Source organism: Pteropus medius, unplaced genomic scaffold (assembly GCF_902729225.1).
Source record: "Pteropus medius unplaced genomic scaffold, Ma_sr-lr_union100, whole genome shotgun sequence".
NCBI classification, from domain to species: Eukaryota; Metazoa; Chordata; class Mammalia; order Chiroptera; family Pteropodidae; genus Pteropus; species Pteropus medius.
The window spans coordinates 25,994,332-26,008,723 of NW_024340696.1; the positions used below are offsets into that span (position 1 = coordinate 25,994,332).

At 45.2% G+C, this 14,392-nt stretch overlaps 1 protein-coding gene across 1 annotated transcript in view; it reads right to left on the reverse strand.

The window, feature by feature from the left end:
- The window catches only part of BEND3 (BEN domain containing 3), a 31,111-nt gene extending 20,488 nt beyond the window's left edge, over nucleotides 1-10,623 (reverse strand). Inside the window, exon 1 of the mRNA XM_039869763.1 lies at nucleotides 10,335-10,623. The gene's annotated coding sequence lies outside the window, so the exon portion shown is untranslated. The remainder of the gene's footprint in view (nucleotides 1-10,334) is intronic.
- Between the last annotated feature and the right edge of the window lie 3,769 nt (nucleotides 10,624-14,392).

Sequence of the window (14,392 nt, forward strand, 5' to 3'; positions counted from 1 at the left end):
TACTTGTCAACTACGCCTAAATAAAGCTGGAAAAATATTTTTATAATATCATTTTATGGAAATAAAATATTTGAATATTGAAAGGGGAGGAAAGGGGAACAGAGGGCAGGTAACGTGCCCAGTGTCACATAGCTGTTAAGTGACAGAACTAGGGTACAAACCAAGTCTGTGTGTACAGCAACCGAGAGGAAATATGAAGAAAATCCTCATTCTTCTGTTAAGGTTCTTCTGAACACCGGAGCCAATTTCCAGCCTTGGATTTCTCGGTTCAACAGCAGCTAGGGCATCCAAATCTCCCTTTGTCTCCAGGTAGCTACCTGGAAAACCAGTCTGCTCTGTGCTTATAAATAGACTCCACCCCACAGTACAAAGTTTCTACAAGAGGGATGTGTGGGGTCACTTCCAGGCATCCTGAGCTGACGTAGAGATGGCACATCGACGACATCAGGGCTGGGTAGAAAGGGGATGGGTATCACGTTTGCTATCTCCATTTCCTGGTCATCTGACAGATGAAGGTCACAGGGTTGCTCATCCTGGGTGGATACTAAGTGTCTGGATGCCAAGCATACCACTGAAATTCCTTCGGTTACTTAACTATAGGTTATGTAGGAGCTACCGACAACCACAGCTTCCACCCGCCCAGGCTGCTAGGACTGCAATCTCCTTTGCCTGGCTGGACTTTGTAGAATTTCTCATTTTAACATTCTCTCCTTTTCAAAGCCTTCTTATTCCTCTCACCACAAATCTCAAATTGTGAGTCAGTCTAACTATCCATCCCCATCTCCCTGAAAATAAGCTTTCTCCTCAAGAGGTGGCTATTTCATGTCCCTCAAAACCCCCTGATCAAACCCGAGGGAAAATAATTAAATGAATGAAGAGGACATGTGTCGACGAGATCTGTGTGGTCTGCTGCTGCCTCTAGTTAAAACACCACAGGTTCTAAGACATCAATGACCTATATATAAGTGGGAACTCTCAAACAGGACTCATCTCTAGTGGTTAATCTATTAAGTAAAATGCTCTTTCTTTTTAAACCAAAGAGCTTAGGAAGCCTCAAGCAAAGTGACTGTCATTGGTACAGAAAGGTTTTCAACATTGCTGAGCTTTTAGGAGCGTACATAATTTTATTAAAAATGCCTCCTAATCTCTATCCTTCTGCACAGAGTGAGATGGACAATATTCGATTTTCCATGCATGGGTGTAATTCTGTTTGTGGCTGAGGGAAGATCAGAATGTCATTAGAAAAGCCTTCAGTTTACAAAAAAGCACAAAAGGGAGGGTAATCCCAAAGGTTCACAAATAAGATGCTTTAGCCACTCAAATATCAAATTATAAAGGCTAAGTTGCTTAAATTGATTGCATAAATTCAATAATTGGTGGAACTGTCTCTGTGCCTCGTGCTGAAATAAGGCTAAATTGGAATGAACCCCAAATATCAGCGTGCACCTGGATAGGGGCAGGAAGGGATGCTGAAAAAAGTCTGTGAAGAAAGACGCGGGGAGACAGAGATGTGAGAACCATTCACTGGTGCTTAGAACCAATTCTAAGGGATGCCACGAAGAAATGTAAAAGCTAGAAAGACGTACAGTTATAGATCAACTTATATTTTTAGGGTTTGCTTTAAGGGAAGATACTTAAAATCTTTTCTTTTTTCTTTTTGACTATGAAACAAAATTCAAAAGGTATAAAAGGATATTTGGTTAAAAAATCTACTGTTCTCCAGTCTTGGAGGCAACCATGCTACTTTTCTTGTGTGTCCTACCAGATCTATTCTGTGTCAGTGGTTCTAAAGTGTGCTTCATAAATACTGGGGCACTGCAGCCAGCTTATGGCTGCTTGCATGGATTGTCTCTCTCCAGCCCCATTACTAGTGGAGTCAAGCTGGTAGCTTGACATTGGCCACAGTGGGAGTGGTCACACCACGGAAATCGACACTTTTACAATCAGTGTGTTGTTTGTCTTTTGGAGAGCAAGTTTACCAAGACATCGAAAGCCTTTTCGGGGGGTCCCATGAGATCAAAACTGTTTTCATAATAACACTGAGATGTTATTGCTCCCTTTCTCTCATAGGTACGCAGGAGTTTTCCTGAGGCGACATGATATATTAGTTTGCTAAAGAGCTAATGCAGAAGCAGTTATGAAAATTCAGCTGCCTTCTATTAAGTCAGATGTAAAGAGAATTGAAAAATGTAAATAATATTCTTTTCACTAAGATTTTTTTTGAAAAGTTATTTTTCATAAAATGTTATTGACATTAATTTGTAATGGCTTTATTACGATTATTTTTAAATGAATTAATATTTAAACTTTTTTTTTGTTTTAATTTCTAACACAGTAAATATTGACAGATGTAACCCATATAAATGAAAGCTCTTTTGGGGTCCTCAATAATTTTTAAAAGTATAAAGGGATCCTGAGAATAAAAGGTTTAAGATCCTTGTTCCTTGCTTTTTTTCACTTAATGTATCATGGAAATTTTACTTCTTTTTTTAGTTTGAGTTCCCCCAGAGGCAGATTTTAAGACAAGAATTTGGAGTAGTTTCTTAGAGAAGAGGCAGAGAAGGGATGAAAACCAGTAAGGAACATGTTACTTGGCTTCCTGTGGGGGAAAGTCCCCTGGATACAAGCAGTGCTGAGGACAGTAATGGAAGTGTCCAACAGGGTCTAGGCGGGAGCAGAGGGTCCATCTAGCCCATCTCAACAAGCTCCCGGAAGGCCGAACCCCTGCTGTGCTATTCCTTTCCGACTCCTTACCACGCTGCACACTCAATGGAAACTCAGTGGAAACAATGGCCCACCTTATGTGGAAGGTGTTGAGCTAAGAGCTTTATGGTATATTTTCTTAACCTAACAATCCTATAGGGTAGGATCTCTTTGTTAGTTTCATTTTACAAGTAAAGACAGTGAGGCACAGTTTTAGAGCTAAAAGGGACCTCAGAGACCATCTTGTTTTATAGGTGTAGGACCCAAGGCTCAGAAATGTTAGACACGTGCTCGAGATCATGCTGTCAGGAGTGGCCTCTTGTCTCCCTGCTCTGTGCTTTGGTAGCCACATGCCTCAGCGTGTGACGAGAGCTGTTGGTGCCCATATGGCGACTGTCCTCTGTACAGGGAATCGACTGACTGTACAGCTAATTTGCAAGGATCACAACCAACACATGGGAGGACCAGGAGGATGAAGATGAAACTCTGGAAACCACTGTTGGAGGGGAGGATGAGTAAAACACGTGAAGATAAAAGTAACAGGAAGGAAAGAATAGTTAGAAGCCCAAGGTAAGAAGATAATATGTTAGGGTTTCTATAACAACTGTAGCTCACATCTAGTAAACACAGGCTGTGTGCCACAGCTGTACAGAAGACCACCCATGCTTACAATTTTGTGATCTAGATACAAATAATTTTTAACTTTAACATATACCTACTCCTAAGACTTCCTTGGTGGGGGGAAGAATAACATTAATCAAGCAAATTCTAAGGGGAAAAAGGTCTACTTCAGAAATAACTTTGACACTGTTTAAATGGACATATCTTGATCTTCCTCATATTTTCAGTTTATAAAGACCTATAACCAAATCTTTCTGTCACTTACAGAGCCTCACACACTTGAAAATTATGATACATAGTCACTACAATGAGCAAAGGCCAGGAGGGCAAAGAACCTGGGCCAGGAGGTCTTTAATTTTACAGTCCATCTTAGTTAAGCACAGGCAGAAACTCTAAGGTAGTCAGACTGTTCCCCGCGCAGAGTAAGCCAATACCCATATTTAACTGCTGATAAATTCCACAAAAAGCTGCAGAGAAAATGGAGGGGATAATAAACTGAATGTGACTTGGAGTGAGATCATCTTTGGTCAGTATTGTTATTTCCATTACACAGAGTTAGGAACTTCTACATGTTTTCTCAACAGATGACTTCAAAACTTCTATTGATAGAAAGAGCCAAGTACTAAATTATGTGTAAAGACTCAAAATTAATTGTTCATTACAGGGCTACCTAGTCAATAATAACATACTTCAAAGTGTACTGGGTATATATAAACTATGTAATTTAAAAAAATGCCATAAAGCAGCTAGAAGAAAATATGACATAATGGTAATTACTTTCAATTAGGAGGATTATGGATGATTTCTTTATATTTTCTTTTACTTTCAAAATATTCTACAGTGAGCATGCAATTCTCTGGAAACAAAAAATAAATTTTTAAAAATGAAAAATGTATAGTCATCTTTACTTGTCAGGTCATATTCTAAGTAATGTCCACAAACAGAAATAAGCTAAGAATGTAAAATCAAATCATTAAACATTTTAAACACCACTGCTCTAAGAAACAATGTAACAACTGACAAATTAGTGAAGACCTCTCATTTTATAACTGTCCCTGAATAATTGCCTCTGAAGATATAAAAAGCTCCTCAATATGGGGCAAGGGGGAAGACCAGAAAAAGTCCCAGTCACAAACCCAGGTGTGAATAAAAAGGTGAAAAGATCAACTTCGGACACTATAGAAATGTCATTTCCTGGTGGATACATTATGGGCTCTATCAAGTATCATTTGTCTGATACTTGAAGTATTTCTCAAAATAAGCCGAATTTCATGAGAGGAGGAAAAAAAAAACAACCCAGACCAAGTCTTCTGGATCAGGGATCCAAGCTGAGTGCTGAGATCAGGTCATTTAGAGGATGTGCGGCTGCTGGAGAAACTAACAGACTGGAGAGCCGCTTAGCAACTCGCCAGAGCCCAGACGCCTAACCTGCTGGGTTTCTGCATTCTGGATGGCAGACAACTGTTACATGCAATCCTTTCTTTAGGGTTCTCTTGTGTCTGAGCACCCTGGGAGATGTTCTGATCCCAACCGGGAGCCCTCTTTCCCTGACACCTCAAAACTGGACCAAGCTGGGCAATCAGAGGCTTGCTCCAGGGGCCTCAGCTCCAGGGTGAAGCAGCAGGAGGCAGTGGGGGGAGAGGGGAGGTGAGGAGGTCTGGGGAGTTGAGAAGTGGTCAGGCCACGGAAAAAGGAAGGAGTATAGTCAGGTCACTGGTTAAAAGTGGATAATGAAGAGTCACGCAAGAATCTGAATCAGCGGAAATTTTCCTCGTTAAGAGCTGGATGCAAGGCCACAGCAACGTGAGCAGGGGACACCTAGTATGGCGATTCTTTGGCAAAGGCAAACCCTTTGCCACCACAGGATCATTGGTCTCGTCTCTAAATGTCCCACAAGTTTCCAAAGGACAGTGTTCTCTAGCGCTGCTCATAGGGTGCTGGGAGTGACCCAGGGCACTTCTCTGAGTTCTTTTAAGAGAACCGGCCACTCCTGAGTGAGCAGCCAGTCCAGACCTCTGGTGAGAGCAGCACGAGTCTAATCAGAGGCACCAGAGGCTTCTGGCTGGCCCAGAGTCACACAGGACAAGCAGCAGGCCCAGAAATGGGAAGTACTTGGGCTTCCTGAAACCTCGGGGTTCAAATCCCAGCCAGCTGACTCAGGATTCTGCTCCACTAAATCAGAAACATCCACTGAACTTAGGACTTGCCATTGGGCTGAGGTGCAGGTCCAGGAACAGCTGGCCCTGCAGCCGACCTCAGGCCACTGAGGGGCAAATCCTCCCCACGGAAGAAAACTGTCACCACTGGAAGGCCTCCTTGAGAACGAGAGCCCCAGAAGAGGAATGCGACTGGAACCTGAGACTGTGGGGACCGTGGCTGTGTAACACTGCCACATACAAGAGATAAAGCAGAGAGAATACGTTGAGACCGTTTAAAAGGTGCTATTAATAAAACATACTCAAGGATTTAAAAAGTTCAACTAAGACCTAACTAAACCTTACTTTATCCTTTTCTCAGCTGTCATACCACATGATTTGACTTCCTGACACCTCTCCTGTGTCATATTAATTTTTAAAAATGAAACATAGAAAGGGAGACAGCAGCTGACATTCACACAGTACCGGTTCCATGATCTGTTTCACATGTTAGCCCACGCGATCCTCACGAGAGCCCTCTTATTTTGCAGGTAGAGAACCAAGGGGCCAGCAGTCTATGCCTCACTTGGATGGGGCATGCTGCAGAGAACAAGAGGGAAAGGAGTAAGGTATACTCTAGGCTGATGGTCTCATTCCAGCCTTCCAAGAAGAGCTGGGATCCAACAGGGCACGACCATCCCTTCCAGCTGAGCATCCATGTGGAGGCTGGGCTTAAATGGGGGAGCAAGTCAACCGGCCAGATGGGCCCTCGGACCACCAAGGTAGTGACATGTGTAGTTGATATTACAGAAAATGGAATTCCCTACTAAATTTTAGGGTTAGACAGAACTAGATTAAAACCCTAGTCCACCTCCGTTTAGCTTCTAACACTGGGCAAGTTGCTTACCCACCCTAGCCTTGGTTCTTTCTTCTGTATAACAGAGCTGAACATATTACCTCACCTCCTAGAGTTTTTGTAAAAACTACAAAGGAGAAAGTGCCTGGCACACAGCACTCAGTAAACGTTATCTATTATAAAGCTTTTAAAAAGATGTTTAAAGTACACCGTAATAGTGACTATTTTTTAAAACTGGAAAACTAAATTACTTAAAGCTTTAAAAAAGTTTAGTGACTTTTCTTTCAAATGAAAGAAACTGGAAGGGGTGAAAGAGAATCAAATCCCTAGAGACAGGAAGAATGTTCCCATGCCACCCGCTCTTGCGGGCCTGCTCTGAGTTCACAGGAATGGCCATGAGCCTTGGGGCTCTCAGAACCCAGTCCTCTCGGCAGTGGCATCCTGCCCATGAGACTTGCAGGACATGTTTGCAATTTGTTTTTATTTTTAGACCCATCTGCACATGCCTTTTGAAAATACCAGTCCTCACAAAACCAGGGCAATTTTCTCGAATTTTTCTAAAGCTGTAATTGTCACTGCCTCCCTTATTCAGTCAGAGCACAACCTCACATTGCAGCGTGCAGCGAAGTTCAACCGCATAGCTCTGCCTGCAATTTGGCGTCTTACCCTTTGGACACTGCGTTTTCTGTATGTGACAAAATGTGATGTCTTCTGCAGCTAAAGGGTTCTACTTTGCAAGCCCTCCCTGGCCTCATGAAGAGCTTCCTCCTTAGACATCAATAACAGGAGGCACAAAATTCTGCTTATAACTTTAACCTTGGGGCTCAAGGCAAGGAGGGCCAGCGCATCCCACCAGCCACCCATGTGACTGACTGGACAGTGGCGACAAATTTTCCTAGGAGGTATAAGCTGAGTTTCCTCTGTACTTCCCACTTTTTCAAGTGTGCTGTCTTGTGACCACATGAGCTAATTAAAGTTGGAGCATAGTCTGGTGTAAATTACTCCCTCACACACACCAAACCTCCATCCTTTGATTTACTAGCTCTAAGCTCAAACCAACAGCCCCGTGCATATAAGACCAATAAGTGATTTATTCAATTGAGCAATCAATGCCCTTATAGATACTAATGCAACTATGCTTCAGTGGCCAATGATAACTGAAAATCGAGGGAAAAGGGAAGGTGGCCACTGGTAGAAAATAAAAAACTAAGAGGGCTGAATTTAAATACATGTGTTTCAAGTTGGATTAAAAATAGAGAAAGGACATGTTACCAGGTGAGCTGCTGAGAAAAACTCAGCTCTAAAGCAACAGTTTGTAGAAGTCTAGCCATTCAGTGACCATCATGCCAGGCATTAACGGCCACTCCAAGTGAAACAGCACCTCTCCTGTGTGACACACTGAAGGCCAGGTGCCAGCGTGGAGAGCTCTTAGCTTGGTATGAGGGTCATGTGTGGCAGCTAGTTCCAGAAACCACAGAGCTCTGGGCTGAAATAATAATGTTGCAAGAGATACTGGAGCATCAAAAGAGGGAGAGGAACAACTGTCCAATCTTGAGGGGTAAAGAAACAGCAAGAGCAAGGTGATGCTCATAAAGCACATTAAAATATCCATGTTTTTAGCCTATGTTTTTTTGTGACTAAATTTTTAAAAATCATCACAGTAAAATTTACTCTCTGGGGGTGGAGTGTACAGTTCTAGGAAAGGGCACATATATACATCCCTGTAGCCACCAGTGAGAGGGTACAAAAAAGTTCCATCACTCCAAAGATTAATTCTAAAAATAATTCTCCAAACTTACTTTAGCCAATAATGGGGACAATGAATAAGGGTAACAACCATAATTCACCACTTGTAATCAAAATTAAGCTATAGAAAAAAAAACCCCCACTACATCTTAATCTCCTATACATTAACACCAAATTGGTTTTGTTGGTTGACTGGCAATCTTCATGCTTCTACATTATAAAATTTGAGATATTCATCCTGGTGCCAATGTTTTTCATAAAAGCATGTTGTTTCTTTCCTTGGTGCTCCAGAGGCTTTCTAGACAGCTCTAAAAAAGTGGCGAGTGGGAGATTCCTGCAGGAGATTAAATTTTCACCTAATCAAACCCGTCGGGATTCCAATTTTTCTCTTCCTAATTATTAGACATTCTGCTATTCCTTTGCTCACATAAGGGATGCTTAGGAGCGCAGAAGTGACCAAAAAGGAGAATCAAGAAAATGTGTCTGTATAATAACCGTTATTATTGAAATGCAAACTCTTTCCTGCTAGGTCCTAACTGGTCTCTCTTCTTGCTGTTACTAGTGCTTTGTGTGTGGTGGTGGTGGTGCAGGGGTGGGGGGAGGATATAAACCTTTTCTTAAGTTACTCTGACAAAGAGATGGCATCTCTGGTAAAACTCACGTTCAGTGGCAGAGTCTTTACATGACAGATTTAAAGCCTCTGGTTTTATACACGAATTTCATTTCAAGGGCCATGCAGACAGGTTAACCTACCAGCAAGAACAGGCTGCACTGACCCCACCTTTATTCTGGAATCCAAGAGGCTCTCCATTCATTTAGCAAATATTTACTGAGCACCTACTAAGTTACCAGACACTGGGGTTAGTGGCTGGGATGGAAAACAGTTAAGATATAAAAATCTTGCGCAAATCTCAGTGCTGAGAGTGAAGGAAGCTGACAGGGTCCGGTATGGTGATATGAAACCGTAAACTAGGGACAGCTGGTTATAAAAACACAAACTCAGGGAGTGGGGTTTGGGGTGTGAATACCAGAAGAACTGACTCTGTCTCTCCCGTGTATATACAGAGCTAGCAGGAGAGCTCACCTCCTTGCCTCTGTTTCCTATGGCCGTGGCTTTCTGGCACCCTACGTGTTGTGCAGTGACACGTTAAACATTCAAGTTACTTTAAACAGGTGAAGTTGGGACATTTCTGACTCTGAAGTGCTTAGCCCTATTTCGCGCACTCTTGTCTGGTTAGCCTTGGCGTGTAAAATTCTTCCAGACAGGCCACCTGAGTAATCAAACTTTTACCTCTGTAAAAACACCTTGTAAAAAAATATATGTCTCGGTACACAGGTTCTCACAGGGGTTGCTGCCCAACTCACCGACAAGGCGAGGGCAAACTCTGCGTGGGCAAAATCACGTTTGCAATAAAGAGGGAAAGGCGGTCAGGAGCAACGGCGAGCACCCCAGGCTCCACTCCGCGGCCGGCCAGGAAGGCCTCGCGCCAGCCGGGGTGCACACCCAAGGCGCCGGGCCCGCCTCCAGCTCCCGAGCAGCGGGAACCGCGAACCGCGCCGTGGACAGCCGAGGAGGCAGCGCTGCGCCCCCTGGCGGCGGGGCCCGTCTCCGTCCGTTCTCGGCCGCCGACGCCGCCGCCGCCGCTGCCGCAGCCGGACGGCCTCGCTCCATTTGCAGACTCCGGGGGCAGCGTCTCTCCGAGTGGCGGCTCCTCTGGCCTTCCGCGCCCCGCTCGGCATCTCGCTCCAGTCCCCGCCCCCTGCTCCGCTCTGACACCCCCTTCTGCTCGCCGAGCCGTCCCCCGCCGCAGCCCGGCCGAGCGTGAGCGCCGAGCCCCCGCGGGCTCCGCAGAGCCTTCCCGCGGCCCCGGCCGCTCCATCGCGGCGCCCGGTGGGGGTGCGGGGCCGGCACACGGTGCGAGCGGGGCAGGCAGCGGCGGCGGCGCGGACCGTTCCACTCCGCGTCCCCCCCGCCCCCGCGCGGCGCGCGTGCTCCCGGGGACGCCATGGAGCCGCCGCGTTCCGAGCGGCACAAAGGGGCGCGCGGCACAATGGGCGCGGTGAGCCCGTGGGCGCCGGACGCCCGCTCCGGCGACTCGGCCCTACGCGGGGGTGGGCGCTCCTCCCGCGGGCGCGCTCGGGGCAGCCCCCCTCCGCGTCCCCTCCCTGCTCCCGCCCCCACCCCGGCATGGATGTTGCAGCCACTCTCCCGTCCGTCCGCCCTGGAGCCGCCGCCGCCACCGCGCAGTCGGCTTGATCCGCCCCACACTTACCTGGGACACGAGTTGTGTACTTTGCTGAGCGGGCCCGCGCCGAGTTTGGGCGCCACGTGGGGTGCGGGGGAGCGCAGGGCCGGGAGTGGGGGCCGCGCGCGGAGGGCCTGGCCGGGGCGGCCCGCGGAGTCGCTGGGGGCGCGGGCGGGCGCCGTGTATTTTCCCCTCTCTTTGTGTGTGTCCGTGCGCTGCGCTCTCGCGTGACGTGACGGGACTCCGTGTGTCATTTCCGCACAAGGACACAGGAGCCCCCGCTGCAGTGGAACCACAACCCCTCCGCCCCCACCCCCGCCCGCCCCTCCCCCTCAGCGGGGCACACGCGGGACCGGCGGCGGCGCTCGGGCGTGAACGGCCGCGGCGGGGAGCTGGGGCGCGCACTCCGGGGGCCCGGGCGGCCCGGCGCGCTCGGCCGGCGCCGCGCCGCTCCACGTGGGCCCCGCGCCGCTGGCCCGGCGGGGGGCGGCGGCCGCGCACCCACGGCCCGCTGGGGCAGCGCTGGCTAACAATGTCCCCTGCACGGCGTGCGTTCTCCCCCCCGCGAGTCATTTCGCTAAAACGTGGTTTCTCAGACCCGAGGAGTTTGACCTGAAAAGCCTCTTTTTCTACTTTTTTTTTTTTCCCCTCCGGGGGACGGCGACTGTGCGGGGCGTTTCCTCCTCTAGCGCCCGTGCCTGTCCCGAATTTTTGGCATTTCCGCGGTGCCCTGGCTCTCCGGGCGGGTGTTCCCGCGCGGAGCTCCGCACAAAGACTTCGGGGCGCAGGGACCCCAGTGGCCCCTGCGGCCAGGCGGAGCCGCATGGAGTCGCGGGCCGCGGGAGAGCGACCCTGGCGCTGGGAAACGCTGGCTCTGGCCACTCCCCCAGCCGAGTAGCCGCCCTCTGTTGTGAGCCTGAGCTAGAAATCTGCCTTTTACTTGTAACCTGAAGTTTTGAGGTTTGAGGCTGCAGAGCAAGAGATTCAGAAGTGCGCGCGCTTACAGAACCACATGCCACAGACAAACCCACGGGATATCTGCATCCAGCTCTTAAAATAGAAAAAACACGAGTCACCATCTCAATAAAAATAAAGCCTGATTCTTTAGACTCCTAACGCCCGGAGGGGAGATTTCGACTTGATAAATACACAACCCACCCCTCGGGCATTTTCTCAAATCTCTAATTTAAAGGGGTGTGGTGTGCGAGGTCAGGGAAGCCCAATCCAACAGTTAGACCACGACTGTATTTTAAGCAAATAACTAACATGTAAATTTAAAAAAACAAAAAAACAACTTTAATTTGCCGACCGAAGGAACTATAAGAAAAATGCAAATGATCCCATCTGCTGCTCACAGCTGACTGGCTGCAAGAGAGAACCATGTGGCCCAGCCCTGCGCGGTCAGTGAATAGGTAGAATAGATTTTAAAATAAGGCATATGCTGGCTCCTTGCTGCCGGGTCGCGGAGAGGGTTTGAATTAACCTATAGTTTTGGATAACTGTATCTTCCTCTAGACCACTCCAATTGGGACTTTAGTAATTATTCAAGTTTCCTCCTTCGGGTTTGAAATAAAAAAGCATAGCGTTATCCAAGACCTTTTGAGGAACTACGTGGAACATCGTCGAACTGCATTTGGATAGCCCACTTTGAGAAGTCAGTACTAATTGCTATGCAAAATTAGCAGGCAGCCAGGAGAACGGAGCTGGGCATCAGGGAGTGGTTTTATAAAAGAATCCATACGTGCTCAGTGTCATTCAAAACAGGATGATGAAAAGAATGGGGCCGAGATAGCAGCCCTTCAAATTCAAAAGACTTGAGTCCCCCTATCTACATTTAAAATAGAGCGGAGGGAGGAAGGGAGGAGGACCGCTTGGAGGAGAATGGTTAATTTATACATTCCCAGAAAACCGAATGGAGGCACTTCGATTTCTGCCGGGAACTTGACTTTTACACTCTCGCATTAAATAACACGTATGATATACAGTACATCGCTTGACTTAGTTAACAGATATAGCAGTTTTAGTCTCACTTTCAATTTAATGTGACAGCCACAATTAGAATTTAAAAAGTGTAAGTTGGATTTCATTAGTTCAGTTTTCTAGGATTTCCCAGTAGGAGAGTTAGGAAGAGTTAAGACTAGCATTTAAGCTCACTTTGCATTTTTAAACCACTTTACATAAGTGGTTTAAAAATGCAAAGTGGCTTAAAAATGTAAAATTACAGTGTTAAATTTTTACGAAGGAGACTAGATGAAATATGTATGTGTTGTGAAGGATATATCTTTAGTCGTTCACAGTAACGATTCAGGTATTTAAGGATAAATTAAGTAATAAAAGACGATAGAAATAAAATAATAGAAATTAACATCTGTTCATATTGTTCGAAACCAAAGATTTTTGTCAAATACAATAATTTTACTAAATGGCATCTAAGGCAAGCGACATACTTAACTGACATAGCTGAATTCAAAACATTAAGTAACCTCGAGAATTATTGTAAATATATCTTAATATACACAATTAACTGGATCAATCTACTTAACAAAGTAGGCTGTTTATGCCAAGTAAGTTATTAACAGAAATGGAAATCATTGCTATCTAGGACAGGAAACTACTTACCTTCAAATGGTTTTTATATGAGTTTGTTTTTAATGAGTGTTAAAAAACAAAATTCAACTACATAAATTTGAAGATCTAATTGGCTTTATTAAGCAATTCACGTATCCCATCTAGCAGCTAAAAGGGCGCTCCAGGGTTTGTACAAAGTGGATTTTATAGGAAGAAGGGTTGGGAAAGGGAGCTATTAACAAAAGAAAAGAAAGGATTATTTTTAGGCCAGGACATCTTTCAGGGGGAGGGGAATGGCAAAGGTTTTTATCATGTAGATTGCCTCTTCTTTCTATGGGGGGGTGGGGAATTGAGAGAGCCCACGTGACAGATTATCTTGTTGGTGCTTGACCAGAAAATTCCAAGCTAGTTGTTTAAGATTATATTTCTGGGTATTAACCAATGTCACCTCAATAATTTTAATTAAAAAAATAAATAAAAACACAGCCTTTTTATTTTTTTAAAAAGTTATATTTCTGGGAGAGGTTGAAACTAATTAGATCAGGTATTAAATCTAGGTTTGGTATCATGGGCTTTTAGCACAAGAGATGTTACTTTGGGCCTGTGGTTTTCTCTTCAACAGGAAGAAGGGAAAATAATACATAAAGGTGAAACCAACTGCATTGGAATAGCTGTATTACGGTTGTATTACAGTAAATGATAGTTCTGAAAATGCTATTGGATAAAAGCAATGCCTTATAAAAAAAATATGAATAAACGTGGAGTAAGATGGGAAGAGGAATAAGATATGAAAAACACTTCTGCCCAGCCTAGCCCTAAGAAGTCGGTAGGAGCAACTGTTAATGGTTCATAAGGATGTGCATAAAGACCTGGGGAAAAAAATGTTAGTTTTAGAGGTCTGCTTGATTGGAAATTTCTTAATTAGAAATGAGTTTTTCAAGATTTCGAATTAGAGCTGCTGCAGTTGATCCAGTGAACTCATTTCCAGTTTTACCTAAGTAAAAGGCAGCAGGAGGGAAATTGGCTACTTGGCCATTTAAAGGACTCATATAAAACACTAAAAACTTGAATGGAAAATTACACAGCATTCAAAGAAAGAGATATAGATAATGTAAATATATATAATTAAGAGTGGCAGACAGACATTAGGTTTCAGATACCTTTTAACTGTTACTCTAAAGATTTTATCATTGCTAAAATATATTTATAGTTGCCAAGACAATATTTAGTAGGGCTTTCTTTTTTTCATTAGTTAAGTCTTAAAACAACGCAACAGATTTCACTGTTACTTGTGAGACATTTCCACTTTATTTCTTGCCTGCTGGATGCATAATTTTGCCAAGTCTTCAAACAGAAGTAGCTGGCAGATCCAGATTCTGTGAATCCTCAAAACAGAAAAGTAAGAGGGAAAAAGAGGATAGGCAGAGGAGCACGCGTTAACTTTATTAAACAAATTACAGAAAGACACGACTTGCAAAATACCTTGCAAAACTGACTTTTGGTTGGGAAGTTGGTCT